The sequence below is a fragment of the Dromaius novaehollandiae genome, chromosome 18 (genome assembly GCF_036370855.1).
Source record: "Dromaius novaehollandiae isolate bDroNov1 chromosome 18, bDroNov1.hap1, whole genome shotgun sequence".
Classification (NCBI taxonomy): domain Eukaryota; kingdom Metazoa; phylum Chordata; class Aves; order Casuariiformes; family Dromaiidae; genus Dromaius; species Dromaius novaehollandiae.
The window spans coordinates 11,388,959-11,403,895 of record NC_088115.1 but is presented as its reverse complement, the minus strand read 5'-3'; the positions used below and the strand labels follow the sequence as shown (position 1 = coordinate 11,403,895).

At 48.9% G+C, this 14,937-nt stretch overlaps 1 long non-coding RNA gene across 1 annotated transcript; it reads left to right on the top strand.

Moving 5' to 3' along the window:
• Positions 1-625: 625 nt before the first annotated feature.
• Positions 626-6,072, top strand: LOC135330263 (uncharacterized). Its single transcript, XR_010392161.1, has 2 exons — positions 626-2,597; positions 4,562-6,072. It is a non-coding gene; the product is annotated as an uncharacterized LOC135330263 (long non-coding RNA).
• Positions 6,073-14,937: the final 8,865 nt, after the last annotated feature.

The window sequence follows — 14,937 nt, the reverse complement described above, 5'->3', positions numbered from 1 at the left end:
TTCACCTGTCCCGAGGCTGAAGGATGCCTTCCTTAGGGGAGCGGAGGAAAGGTCTCTCTGAATTTCGGCCGGTCCCCTGCGCGGGGCAGCGCAGCGGTGTGCTTTGCTTGCTATGGGGCTCGTGGCGATATTTCCGTTGAATCATTCCTTGTCAGTCAGCAACAGCACTGCAATTCCCAACCCTCCGGGCAAAACCTGGGTCAGGTTACGGGAGCTGGTAGGATGTGGACCCTGGAGAGAAAGAAAAGCTTCCGAACTGGGACGGGAGTCGTATTTTATTATTTTTCAAGGCAATAGTTTTAGAGCCAGTTTACACCGGAACCACGGTGGTTTAATAGTGTCACTTAAGAGGGTGATTTTATACTGGCAAAAGCTCCAACGTAGATGCAACTATACCAGGAAAAAGTGCCTCTGACAGTAAGCCTTATTTTGCATACTGCAAGCATGTGTACTAACCTGGCAAAGAACCACTTTAATCAATTAAAGCTCTATTTACAGTTGATGTAGAGAGGCAGCTTGTAGGGACATGCCATCAAGTCTTTTCTAGTGCAAACAAGGCTCTCTAAAAGTTGCATTTTTATTTATACGCATCTGCGGAACTGAAAAGCGGAGCAATGCTTGTGAAGCCAAGTGTTTTGTCCCTGGGGTGCTGAATAGACGGCAAATCTTTGGCACGGAGAGGGCTCGTGTTTGCTTTGGGAAGGAGAGCTGGCCGGGCTCCCGCCGCGAGCTCTGGACATCTGAGGAAAGGCTAGCTGGAAAGAATTACGTCGTGACGCAGGCGGGGGAAAGCCAGGAAATTCAAACCCAAGGCAGAGGCTCCTACCTTAACTCGTTCTGGCAAGGAAAAAATAATTGTGAAGTGTTAACACCGCACACTTGGTTACGAAACGAGCCAGCTTTCAAGAGTTCCTTGGGAGGCTCAAGGTTTTGACCGATTTATTGTGATAGAGGTCGGAGAACTCGTTGGAGGAGTGGGGAATTTAAACCATAACTGGAAGAAAAATTATGGATTGCCATTGTCAAGTACTGCGTGTTTTTGCAACTGCCTTGGCATGGTCCTTTTGCTAAACCCCTTCTAATATTCTATTATTATCTCTGTATCCTTTGAGGGATAAAGGATCCTTCTTTCTCTCCTACTAATTTTGTTCCACCTGCTTTGCAACATCGCAAAGCCTTGGGGTTCCCTCATCTCGTTTTTTGTACGCTCGACATTGCAAAAGCCCAGCTGCTTCGTAGGGTAACGGTTAAACTGCCATTAGGAGGATGCAAGATTTTATCGCAAGCATTTGATGGGAAATGCTTCTGCAGCCGGACTCGCAGCTCTTCCCCTTCGCAAAAGGAAGACGCGTTGCCTGCTTCATCTGCTAAAGGGAACATGTGGTTTTATCTCACTGTCTGGTCTTCAATGTTCGCCTGTAGTGGAAGAAAGGACCCCCGCGTCCAGCGCGAGCAGCTGTGTTTTGCAGCCAGAGGACAAGAACAGCTCGAGCCCTGGAGGGGCTGAACTTGCCTCTCGCAGCTTCCCCCCGCGGGTCCCCAGAGCAGGTCCTGCGGGGCCGAGCTTCAAAGCGCCGTCGCGGTGCAGGGTCTCCGCACGGTGTGGGGCCTCCGCTTCCTATGTCGCTTGAGTTGAGCAGCTGCCGGGGAGGTGGTGCCTCGCGGCCGCCCTCGTCCTCCCTCTGCTCGCTGGGAAGCGGCGGGATAACCAGGAGCAACGAGCAGGAGTTGCAGAAGCCAGGTCGTCTCCAGTTTTTTGGAACAGAAGTCGAGGTACATTTATGGGATGAAAAGGATGAAGGAAGGTGACTCGAGGGCAGCTTGTGCCTCATTGCACCAGGGCGAAGCACCTCAGCTTCTGCCCTTAGCAGCCTCGCTGCTGCTTGGACTGTAACTGGTCCAAAGGGTCATAGCTTGAATGTTGAAATTCCAGTTTTTTGCCTGTTTTCCAGGCGGGTGTACAGCAATACTCGTTTGTGATGCAGAGTACCCCCGCTTCATCCGTTTGCTTCCCACCCTGTGCAAATGGATGGCAAGGAAGCCGAGCGTCGGTGGTCACCGCACCCGCGGCAAGGCCGTGCTGGAGCAGAAGCCAGCTGGACTTCTTGTGACATTGCAGTAATTTACGCCCCGAGTAGGGCCAGGAGGGGATGGTGTCTCCTGAGGTGCATGCCTGAGTCGTGGTGGCACTTCATGACGCTCCCAGCGTGGTGCTAGCCCTGCTTTTGCAGGATATCAGCTTTTCTGCCTTAACGGGTGAACTGCTGCTCGCCAGACCGCGTCCGTCCCTTTTGCACAGAATAAGCTGCCTGCAGGCAACGGGGCTCGGCTTGAAGAGGGCAGAGACTGCTCGAAAAGCTGGGAAAAGCCCCAGGGCCCAGCTCCACGGGCCGTTTGTGTCCTCAGCCCGAGCGCTTGGGGACCCTTGCGTGCGGGGCCTGTCCCCCTCCGTGGCCCTGCAGAGCGACGTGGTGACGGCGTCCCGCGGCCGGGGCGGTGACAGGACACACGGGGCACTCGGTGACTTCTCTTTGAAGGCAACGTTGCTAAAGATTTAAAAATGTGAAGCAATCGTGCTGCGTGTTTCCTAACAAAAGGTAATATAGGGGAAAAAAAGCCACTACAATAGCTTCTTTGGTTGCTATACTTGTAATTAATGTATTCTACATGCATGCACCTGCACACAGAAACATGAGCCCTTGTGCACATAATTATAGGTTGCTGTATTAATGTGTAGTTGTGTCTATTTTAATCCTGCATTACGGTATCTGGAATGCAGCACCGAGTCACCCTAGCCCGACTCTCGTATTTCCCCTCTCCTTGGCTTTCCCTGTCCCCGCAGAAGCTCGGGGGATAACGCAGGCGTTCAGACAGTCAGCTGCCCGAGGCAATCGTTACCCTAAACCTCGTCTTTGCAAAACCAGCGTGCTGGGACGCAGGGGCAGCTCACCACGGGCACTTTGCATCTCCCCACAAATCCCGGGCATTTTCCACTTTTTGGATTAGCAGGGGGTCGGATCCTGCTGCCGGTGACTCCGGCGTGAGCGTGGTGCGTGGGCTGCACTCTGCCCTCGCTCACCCCACCGCAGGTGGGGGGTTATTCAGGGTAAAATCAGGGTAAAAACGCCTGGCCCTTACTCTGCGGGGCAGGTTCCAGATGCCGCTTGGCTGCTGCGTCTCTGGTTTCAGGTCTGAGAGCTCTCTGGCTGTTCCCCTGCACCCGCCCTTCACGGAACAGCATGGCCACTAATTACTCCGGCTAATTAACTTTTAAAGGCAGCATGGTCCTCAGACCAGCACGTCAATTAGAGGAAAGCTCTCCTGTGAGGCAGAGGCGGTCACGTCTCTGAGCACGCCAAGCGCCCGGGCGGCACGGCCCCCTGATCACCCCCAGCGTGACCATCTGCCTCATCTCCCTGCTTGGTGCCCCTTGCTCCTCCTTCCGTTTACTCCCCTTTCACGGGCTTCAAGCAACATTTTTTCTTCTTCCTTAGTTAGAATGCTTCATCGTGGACCAGACAGCTTTTGTCCAAGTTGAGATGGGATGGAAGAACTAAAATATTTTGTCTAATCACACTGTCTTGCTCTGACATCTATCCATGAAATACAAAACACAGAGCAGCAAGCAGCAACTCCGGCCTCAAAACCAGCATCCCTCCTGCGAGGCTGAGTATCCTCTTCGGCAGGGATTTCCCTGGGTCCCCATGTTTTCCTTGCACTATCTGGTGCAATAATAAAAATAGCTTCTTTTGGAGATTTTAGCATCTGGCAGAACCCCTCATTCTCTCAGAGTAGTTTTGCCCCTTTGTAACCACTTTCCTACGGACGTAATCCACCTAACACCTTCCGTGCAGAGTACTGATACAGCAGCGCTGGCTGCTCTTTGCCCAAACTCTGCCAGCTGGTGGTAACGAGAGCCTTGTTTTTGCTGACCCGAGATGTCCTTTCTGGCAGACCTACGCGATGGGGAAGGAAGACTTGAACACGAGCTATAAATCATCAGATCTTTTCTTTCATTACCTTTTGCATATAAGGTAATAACAACCCTACGTTCTTTTAGCAATGCAGTAATTATCATTTGGCAGCGGCTTAATGAAAGTGCCACTTTTCTTCTCACCGGAGCTTGAGAATTGACATTCGAAAGAAGTCCTTCCCCGACCTTTCTCTCTTGGCCGCTCCCTGCGGAAATCAGAGTGTCTTCATTTTAATGAGCTTGGAGGACTGGGGAGTTACACGAGAGAATTCAGCTTCAAAAATACCTACTGGCCTCCTGTGAATATGTCAGGACATGTTTTTAGATACAGTGCTTTCCCGCCTGAATGGGCTTGTGCTCTCCTGATTTAGTGGCTTCTCCAGCTGAGCTATTTCTTGGCTTGGTCCTGTGCTGGATGCCGCAACACCTTGTGTACTTTGCACGAGGTACGTTGTAACACGTAGAGCAGCTCCTTGGCAGGCACAAGCTGCCTCAGCCTGTGCTCACCTCTCCGTCGCTTCTGCAGCAACTGGCAACGGTCTGGGCAGGAAACCGCCGTCGCTTATCAACACACGCGTGTCTTTGCAGGGCTTCCAGGAGCTGGGTCCAAACCAGCAACGTCATCGTGAAAGCAAATGGAGGCCACCGCGCTAAAGGGCAACGAAAGGCACGTGAGAACGGAGCGAGGTCAGGAGATGCCGATTTCGGGAGTCTCCTTTTTCCCTGCGTCCCCAAGGGCGGACGGGAAGGTCCGCGGGACTGCCTGGTTCCCGCATCTCTGATCCGCTACCTGGCCATCGTGCTGTGCCCGCGGGCCAGGGACGGACTGTTGGGGACCAGGGACGGCCGCGGGCGGCTGTACCCGGCTCCTGCAGACACTGCAGCCCGCGGTCCCATGGTTGCACAAACGTTAGCGTCAGTGCCAAGAAAAGCGGTGGGAGCGTAGGGCTGGGATGAAGGGGAAGGATGGTCCCTTTTCGGCTGGCTTTTATCCTCCTGAAATGCCTGTGGTGCTGCGTCCTGTGCAAGCGGGTTGAGCGGCCGGTTTCTGACTCGGGCTCGGTATTGCCTCCTCGCCTCCGCCCTGGGAATGGCCCATCGCCCCGCGTCCCACCGGCTGTCGAGCTGCAAAGCGAGCAACGGCCTCCGCGTTTTCTAAATGGATTTCTGCCGCGATAAGTGCTTTCATTACTGGAAGGGTCTGCGGCGTTGCAGGTGGTGATGGGGCGCCAGGGAGACGAGCTGACTTGCTCCATCAGTGAATCCCTCGTTTTGGGGACCAGGGCACAGCTCGGAGGGCGAACTCGGCTCGTAGGGGTACCGCTGCCTGCTCTAGCCGGGAAACGGAGCCAACGGCAGCGCTGATGAAACGCCAGGCCCACAAACCCTGTTCCTCCGCTTTTAATTTGGGTCTAGATCAGTTCCTGGGATACGAATGTCCCACAGTCAAGGAATACGCAAGGGATTTTAAATAAGGCCACGCTACATCCAAAATCAGGACCTGGGCTCCTCTGTAAAAATGCCAAGTTAATTATTTATACTGCTAGAGCCGTTCCTCTGGACGGAAAGAGGGAAATCGATAGCAGAGCAACGATGACCCGTGTCAGCCCGCGCTCCTGTCACCAGCCTCCTGGCACCATCTCCTGCCACTCCAGTCTGTGCAGCAGCCCGTCAGCCCCCGCTGAAAACTCAGCTGGGTGGTTTCTCTTGACAATAAGCCTCAAAATGTTCCGGTTTTCTGCCTTGTAGGCAGGAGGGGTGCGAGCCCGGCTGTAGAGAAGGTGCAGCGCAGCTCCGAGTCTTAGAAAACATTTGCTGTGTGAAACTATACGTTAGAATTTCTATAGGTTTGGATGTTGTGCAGATAATGGCCTTTTGCAGTAACGTGTACACACGCATGCACGTGCTATCTTGCATGCATATTTATTCAGTGGCAAGACAGATAGCTTGGAAGAGAACCATGTTTGCAAAGGGCTGCAATGGCAAATGTTTTCTTCTCATGTCTGCGTTACACAGCACGTAACAGAAGCCGAGATATCACTGGGAATCTGTAGGAAATGTAATTTATTCTATCAATGTCAAATACACATACAAAACAGTCTGGCTCCGCATTTATATTTGCCGAGTTTATTAGCACAAATAGTGGGCGAGGTCAACAAAAAATAAACCACGCTGAAATACGGGAGAAATATCAGTTAGCTTTTCCTCGCTGCTGCTTCAGGGCGTTTATGCAGGGCTAACAGCGAGTGGTCCCAAAGCCGAGCTGAACAGCTCAGCTGCAAGGACAGCCAAGGAAGAGGACACGGCGACGGCTGTTAGGAAACCAGGCTGCAATCTGGCTGGAGCGGCTGTAGGCTAGCGCGGCTGTGCTGCAGGCAGGGAGGTGGGTGCACACGCAAGGATTCCCTTCGGCCCCAAGCCACGGTGACGGGGTCCCACCGGTGGCTCTGCCCCACGACCAGCTTTCTCTCCACAGGGCAGGAATTTCCAGCAGCCACAGGAGTCCTTTGCTTTAGGACTGCTTTAGCCCATGCTAGCTTTAGCCCATTTTTGATGACAAAACGAACAACTTCACTACCTCACCTGTACGCACAGCTTGGTATAAGGAAGGCATAAGGGAAGTGACTGTCATTTCCCAAGAAAGGTGAATATAATTTCCCTTGACCGTGTTGAAAAAGGGCTGGCTTAGCTGGCAGTTTCTGCCTACAGCATCTGTGGGAAGCGGGCATTATTTTTCAAAGCGGGGTGGTTAATATACACTAGCTGTGCTACTACAAAAGCCCACTGGGGAAACAGCCCTGTCTTGTGCCGTCAGGTAGCCAGGCACCGTCGTCCCCGGCCAGGATTAGTGCGTTACGCTCACCTGGCCGTGGCGCAGTTAAAACTGGACATGCCTCGTCTCCCCGGGGATTTTACAGCTCTAGAGTCGAGGCACGTTAATTATCCCGCCGTCAAAACAAGCCGTGAGGACAAGGCTGCTGCTCCGAGTCGGCCTCCGGAGCTGGCGCAGCGGGGCCGGCCGAGGTCAGGCTGGCAGGGAGCCGGCGGAGCATCGCCGGGAGGCACGCGGAGCCGCTGCCTGCCGTCCCGGCCCTGGAGCGGGGTCCCACGGCGCTGCCCTGTCCTGGGCTGGTGCCAAGGGAGCAGTGCTGATGAGCAGAGCCTTGCCTCTGTAATGCTGTTCTCCATCCCTCCTCTGTCCCTCCTTCAACCCTCCACCATGCCTCCTCCATCCCTTCCATCCCTCCTCCATCCCTTCCATCCCTTCCATCCCTCCTCCATCCCTTCCATCCCTCCTCCATCCCTCCTCCATCCTTTCCATCTCTCCACCATCCCTCGTCCAACCTTCCACCATCACTTCCATCCCTTCTCCATCCTTTCCATCCCTCCACCATCCCTCCTCCATCCTTTCCATCCCTTCACCATTCTTCTTCCAACCCTCCTCCAACCCTTCCGTCCCTCCTCCATCCCTCCTCCATCCCACCCTGTCACAGTGGGTAAACTGTGACTGAAGCAGAGCCTCTGACCCGTTTGGTTTGGGTTTTCATGTTTCGTCTTACAGTAAAAGCAACATTTTGGCTGTAAAGCCGGGCAGCCCACCAGTCAACAGGGCAGCCTCGGCTCACGCCAGCCGCCCTGGCCTTACCGCGCTGGAGGGCAGCTGAGGACCTGCCCGTGCAGCTGAGCAGAAGGGCTGGTTCATTCCTGCTGTGCCATGTTTGGTGATGCCAAAGCAACCAGTTTTGGAGTCAGGCATGTTTATGACCCGCAGCAAGGTTTAATGGAGAGCCAACCTTTTTGGCAGCTTCTTATTGCAGCGGGGGAGAGGGTTTGAGGGAACTGGCTTTATGAAGGTGGCTGTATAAATATTGTTCTCTGCTCCCTAGCAGCGAAGGGATGAGCATGATCAACATCTCCATTTAAGGTTCCCCTCACTCACTGCAAAAGGCTTGATCCAGTTTTCGTTGCAGACCTGCTCTCCTTGCAGGCTGCGCAGTGTGCAGCTCAGAACCGCTCCGCAGCACCTGGTCCGGGCAACAGTCTTACAACAGTGACGCTGCCACGATGGAAATCTTCCCGGAGGGGGAAGATCTTTGGTCTGGGCAGTGTAAGAAGGGTCCCTCTGGGATCACCAGTGCAATGGTATCTCTATCTAGTTATCACAAGCATCCGTAGGCACCCCCATGAATGCAGGATCTATCCATGAGTACCCAAGCAATGGCATATCCAAGGCAGACGGATGGTTACCGAATGAGACCGGGTCTTCTACAGGCAGTCCTCCCTCCTGCGGTTGCTGAATGAATAGATATTCTTCTTTCCATGGGAAAAAACAGTTTCCAAAGGCAAAAAATGTCACAGGAGGAATTTCAGCACACATTCAGTGCATGTGTTAGATGGCAACTGCTCTGAAAAGGACCCAGGATCAGGTTATCGAGGCTGCTGCTTGTAAGACCTCTCCCTCCCAGCTTGAATGAAACCTTTGGCCACATATTGAAAAGTAAAGAGGAAATGAAATATGGAATAACTGCTCCTAAAGTGAACACTGTCCATCGAGGGCATCATTTTTCCTAATAGTGTTTGATTATGGCATTAAATACTGTGCTATATTAGACATACCCAGAAAGACTAAGAGTCAGCTTTAATCCTGGTGCTTCATAATGTTATAGTCTGAATTTTTTCAACTCTAGTAAAATTCTTTTAAGTTGTAAGTGGAGAGCTTTTTGTGTTTAAAAATATTTATGAACAGCCCCTGTGTGTTGGAGCACAGATCTGCACTGGAGCCTGTAGAAAGATTGTAAAAAAAATAATGGTTTGGACAAAGTATCTTGGATGATTCCATCCCTGAGCCTAAAACTTTCAGTTTTAATTTCCTTTAGTGATTTCATATCAGATATATATTATCACTGTAATTTGATATTGATATTTTTGTACTTTAAGTACAGAAACATCTCTGGGAGTTGTTTTTAGTAACTTCCCCATTAACATCTATTTAACTGGAGACAGAAAGAGTCAAGCACGTATTTAATTACGGAGCTGTCTGCACAATAGCATAAAATCTCAAACAAATAAGAAACATTCCTTTAATATGTATGATCTGGAGATTTTAAAGTATCAGTTATCTTTAAACAGCAATGCATTGATGACTAGGAGCAGCACTAACTGGCTCTTGCACTATTTACCCCCTAGTTCAGGGACCATTTATTTTAACATCCTACCTTGCAAGCATGCGAGTGCAGCCATAGTGTACACTTCGGTTTGGTTGGGATTAGTGTAATTTAACATTAGCTATCCAACGGTTAGTCTTCTAGGTCCGTAAAATATCAAATAAGAGGAAAGAGAGGGGATCCTCCAGGGTATGATCCGTCCCATGCTGAGAGGCATCTGTAGTCAGAGGAGATTCACTCCTTCTATTCTTGAAATGGTTAAATGGTTGAAGTTACTTCAGATGAACCCTTGAACCCTACACAGTTTTACTGTCAAAATATTTGAATTCAGCCTTTCCCTGAAAAATCAAAATGTGCTTTAGAAAATTCTCACGAGAACTTTTATCATTTTCACTGAAATTCTGCATACTTTCTCTTTTTTTCTTTCTATATCGCCCTGGTCATAAGACACAGAACCAGATTCCTCCTGCTGTAGTAACTGTCTGACAATACGCTCCTGCCCTCCAATGCCCCATTCCCTTTTCTGTCTTAATGTAAACTGCATCTAAGAGAGAACCAGTGCAAAGCTGCCCATCCCAAACTGTCCTCACAAGGAAACTCACTGGTGGCATGAAGAGAGATAAAAATCATGACCTACCCTGTGCAAATCATAAGTTTAGTTTAAAAAATCACAGCATTAGAAAAATGTTAATTTGAAATCAGTCCTTTTTGTGTGTTCCCTTGCTTCTTCCCATGAAGCTCCTACTCTGCAGAGTATTTTCCAGCGACAAGGTTGCTCATAGCTTCAAAGCTTTTTGAGTACAATTCCAAAGACTAGCATTTGAGTAAAATATTATTACAAGGCTCCAGTAAAATTACAAAAAATTGGTAGTGGTTCAGAAACCAACATTCATATTTATGTTGAATGCAAGGCTGATTGAAATAAGTCACGTACAGTTGATAAAAGGCAAATCCAGGGCACAGCTGCCAGAGCAGGGGGCCAAGGGCAGGGACACGTGCCACTGCGGGTGCTGCGAGACGTGCATGGCCAGCTCGGCGATAAGGGATCTCGGTGATAAGCAGCACGCCTCCCCAATCCTCCTTGTCCCATTGGGGCTGAATCTCACCCTGTAATTTATAAAATCGATGATGCTAAAAACAAACAGAGAGAAAAAGCGTGGCGTGAGCTCAGCCAGGAGGCACGGTCACAGCACAGCGCGGGAACTCTGGGCTCGGATCCAGCGCCCATGCTGCGTCCCAGCCACAGGAAAGGTCCTGAGGAAACAGATTTTGAAACCGTGGCCTTCATCCAAGGCTTCGGATTCCATTCCCCAAATGTGGCCTTGCAATTTTGCGTCCACGAGCTACAGATAAAAAAGTTGTGGTGTGCAGAGCAATAGAGACAGGGTGAGCGCTGCTGAGGTGCCCCGCTCCTGGGTTTAGCTAGGCAGAAACGCCAGTGCTGATGGTCTGTACACAGAGATATCTATTTCAGCTCTTCTCTCTGTCTGCTTATTTCTTGGTTTTGTTAAGCTAACTTATCTTTTCCTTGTAAATGTTGCTATCTGAGCCCAGGGATGCAGAGGACAGGAATTTGCTCTCCTGGTTATTGGAACAGCTCGAGGTGCCCCTGTGCCCTTGTGGCTTGCTGTTTACCCACTCGGTGTCCCGCTGGCACCTAAAAACTCCTCGGTTACAAGGCCTTGTTTCCTTGAAGCATTTCAGCATTTTACCCGACGGGTCAGAGTGGCAGCAGCACAAATTCAAACCTCGGTTAAATCACTGCAGCTCACACAGTGCAGCCGAGACCCATCCCTCGGTCTGAACACACATCTGGCCAGCTGTGTTCCTCATCTCATCCTTCAGGGGCAAGTTACACCCACTGAAAGCAGCCAGGTCATCCTGAAAATGTATTCCTTCCACCAAAGATAACGCAGTTAATAACACACTCGCAAGGGTGGGGTGAAAGGCAACTGGGTGGTGGAAGCAAGGTCTCGTGAAGGTCACCAATAGCAGTAACATCCATTTTGCAATCACTCTGTTTGCCAGCTCAGTAAATAAATATGACCTGGCAGCAGACCCCATGACACTCCTGTGCCACTGGCTCTGGCAAGTCCCATAAGCTCTCAGCAGCTTGGCCTGGCCACCACCGTGGCACATACCTGCCCCTTCCCACCGGCCGGAGGGCTGTTGTGAAACACGGCTCCTTGACCTAACACACCACAACAGAGCGAAAGACGGTTTGGATCTTCTCTTTGAATGCCCTATGTTATTTCTGCAGACACACCGAAGAAAAACTTATCTCAACATATCAGGGTTCGCACAAGCCAGGTGACCACCTGGCCGTCCTTGTCCCTGCCCACCCCACGCTCCCTCTTTCTGAGGCTACAAAGAATTATTTAGTTTGGGAGATACCGTAGGGACTGTGCCTCGTGCTTGTTGGGGTTTAGCCGAGAACATACTCATTTGCTTTTGAGTTGCATTTGCAAATATTTGCATGTGATAGAGAGAACAGATACATATTTTGCTAAGTCTGTTTACAAAACCTAGAAGACCTGAGATAATTACTCATCTTTCCATACAGATCTGTGCTCTCCATCTCCAAATGTATTTAAGGAACCTAAAAAATAGATGTATATAAAAATAACAAGCTGTCAGCAAAACGCTTAGTGGAAAAGCCGGGTGGTCCCTCAGCGTCAGCAAACCCTGCGAAGGGGATCGCGGTGTGAAACAGTCCCGGCGAGCCGGCTCAGCCCGTGTCTCCTGACCCCGCTGGGCGCCTCTGCTCTTTAACAAACTCTCATTCTTCTTGATTTTCATTTCCTATACTTGATTTTTCTATTTCTCTGTGTTAGAATAATACAATATCCATAACACTAGGTACCATGGTAAGCTAAGATACAATCCGTTAAAAATAATATAAATCAAGCAACCTTCTCATAAAAATCTGAAAAGGAGAGACTCTCCAATCAGAATTCAATTGTTCAGCCACTGGCAAGAAATCAATTGGTTTCATTCGCTAAATATGTTTAAAATCTCTTTGTAGACCAAATGGTACGTGGAAATCATTTCTCGGATGTCAATCTCGGATGACAAATGATGGGCTAGATTTCGCTCCCTCTATTCACTTTAGGTTTAAAGCTGACAGGAAACGCTGAGAGTCTTTCTGTTAACTTAAATGGATTTTTATGTCAGACCCATTAAGTAACAACCTATTTCACTTCATTGATCGCGATGCCAAAGATGAGGTATAGAGAGTGAGTATGGACGGCACGCACGTCCACAGAGAGAAATCTCAGTGGTGGGAAGAAAAAAGGAGGATAAAAGTTTCTGCATGGAAATGACCTAGACACGGATTAAAGATGGTCTGCTTTGCCTGTGGAAAGGAGGTAAATGTACGTCTGCTTTATCACGGGTTTGCTCCTGGCCTTGCAGAGAAAACTCTCTTTTTGAGTGAATTTTACCTTTACACTGGCTTTTGACAAACTTGCATTTGCCTGATAGCTCAAATGATATACATGTGTCTGTCTGAGGAAGATAGCTATTCCAGGGAATAGCAGTCAGGTATAAATACCAGGTTAAAATCCCTGATCATCACTCTTTTTTTAATGGTACAATTATTAAAAGCCAAAACAAACTGACATTTGTTCTTTCTAAATAAGCCTTGAGTTCTGCCACCTTTATGACTAAAGCTTCCCAAGGGAAATACTACAGAAGAAATAGCCGAAAGCAGGATACTTCTATATTTTTTGAAATACAAGTTCTTTGCGCTCATTAGGGGACTCGATCCACGCGATGACTCAGGCTGGGTGCAGCTGGGCCAAGGCCGGCGCCGAGGCGGTGCTTTTCTCTCCTCGCTCTCCAAAGACGCAATCTTGTCTTGGTTAGACAAAGCACCGGCTGGCCTTTGGTGAACTTCTTCATCTAAGGGAAAGGTTGAATATATAACATTTAACAAGGACGAATTTGATTTTCTCACTCCGGCAGAAAGTTCTCTTTGTAACAAATGCATTACTGTAATCCTACTAGAAAATGTTACTGATTGGAATAGATTTGCAGTACAGCACGAATGCAGATGAACTCAAGTTTTCTAATCAAACAAAGCAAAAATGTCAATATTTTAGAAACAGTCGCAACAACTGCTGTATTACAAGCTGTGCTTCTAGGGTCAAGTATGCCACGGAACCGTAACAACTTTAAGTGTACAAAAAAGTATCTTTTCAGTATTCTTCTGTGTTGGAAAAGTTGGATAAATAACAGAATTGACCTTCCTTGTTTTTCTTAATGTGTGCTTTGAAATGCATGTAATTTTACTCCCTGCAAAAGCATGCTAGTCCTCAAACACAGCACAGGGCAAGACCATTCTCTGGCACACAGACCAGTGACTTCAAAATAACGTTCCTCCACCGTTTTCCTGGAGATGTGATTACACTTCCCGAGTCACATGCAACTAGATAATCAAACTGTATTTCCATATCTGTCCCTTGTTTGGGAGCTTCACTCATTGACTTGAAGCCCCGAAATCAGTGAGCACCCAATATGCTTTCTCTCTGTATTTTGGTTTAAGTTTTCTAAACAATCAGCGCTTACATTCTGCGACATATTTAGGTTTTGTTTTTGGTATAAAATTTCAGCTCTCACACCACATTTTAAACTGTTAGTAATTCAGCCCGTTGTCTCAAAGGGATGCAATGGGTCAGGTCATTTCATAGAGGCTTTAGTCAAATAAATCTAAAACATTTCTCTCTTGTGAGACCTGACAGTTACATTACTTGTTCCCCATTAATTGTTCTCATACTAAAGATTCCTATTGACTTCAAGTACCTTTGCATTATGCTGTAAGATAATTGTTTATTGTCCTTACAAGATCTTGTGGCTTTGTAGTCATGAAAAATACATTTTTCTCAGAAATACTGACAGAAAAAAAGCCTTAAGCAGCATTTGAAATTTCATTATCTAGCCTAATCCAATCTAGTACGAGGCCCATCTCTCTAAAATCACTTGTTTTACTTGTAGTACATCTGCCCCTTTTCCTTACCAGGTAATACTGTAATCCCATTTCAAGGCTAGTGCTGGCAGTGGGAGTGCTGTGACATCAGGTACTGTGTAAGTCAGTGTTTGAACATTATTTCCACGGCAAGTGGGTGTCTGTGCCAAAGGACCAGCCCGTCTTTGAAACCTGTGTCACCCTGCAAAAGTTGTCTGGGCCAGAACTAATTCCATTAGTATTTGGAAAGCTATTTATAAGCTTGCCTTTAGTGGGATGACCTTATTAATTAGACCGGGGGAAGGCTGAGGGAGGGAGGGAGGGCTGCTCATTCCACAGGACCATTGGCATGCGTTTAAGTAAGCGAGATGCTTCTCCTTTGCACTACAGAGAAACCTGTTAAATAAAGCAGAAATCTAGGTCAGTTTGCAGCAAGAACAAAGGCGAGCTGTGCCTCTGCAGCACGATGCCGACACCGCGGAGGGCAGCTCAGCCGCCGCGCATCCCCGGACGCGCCGAGAAAGCCCCGTCCTGAGGGGCGTGGGGTCCGTTTCCCTGCTCGAGCTATGCTGCAAAGAGGGGTGTTTGAGCACATGTGAGGAGTGAGCAGAGCCCAAGATCTCACCCTTAAACGCTCCAGAGCACCTCGCCGCGCACACTGAGGCACAAGCTGCGGCCCAAAGTGTAGCGCACAGCCCTTTATTTGGGCTTAGACTTACAGCTATTCTGTAGCATCACTCTTAGATCTGCATTATTGCAAAACTGCTTTTCATATGAGAAACCTGAAGAATAAATAGATCTTCTTGGTTGGTAAAACGTAACTTAATGATGCA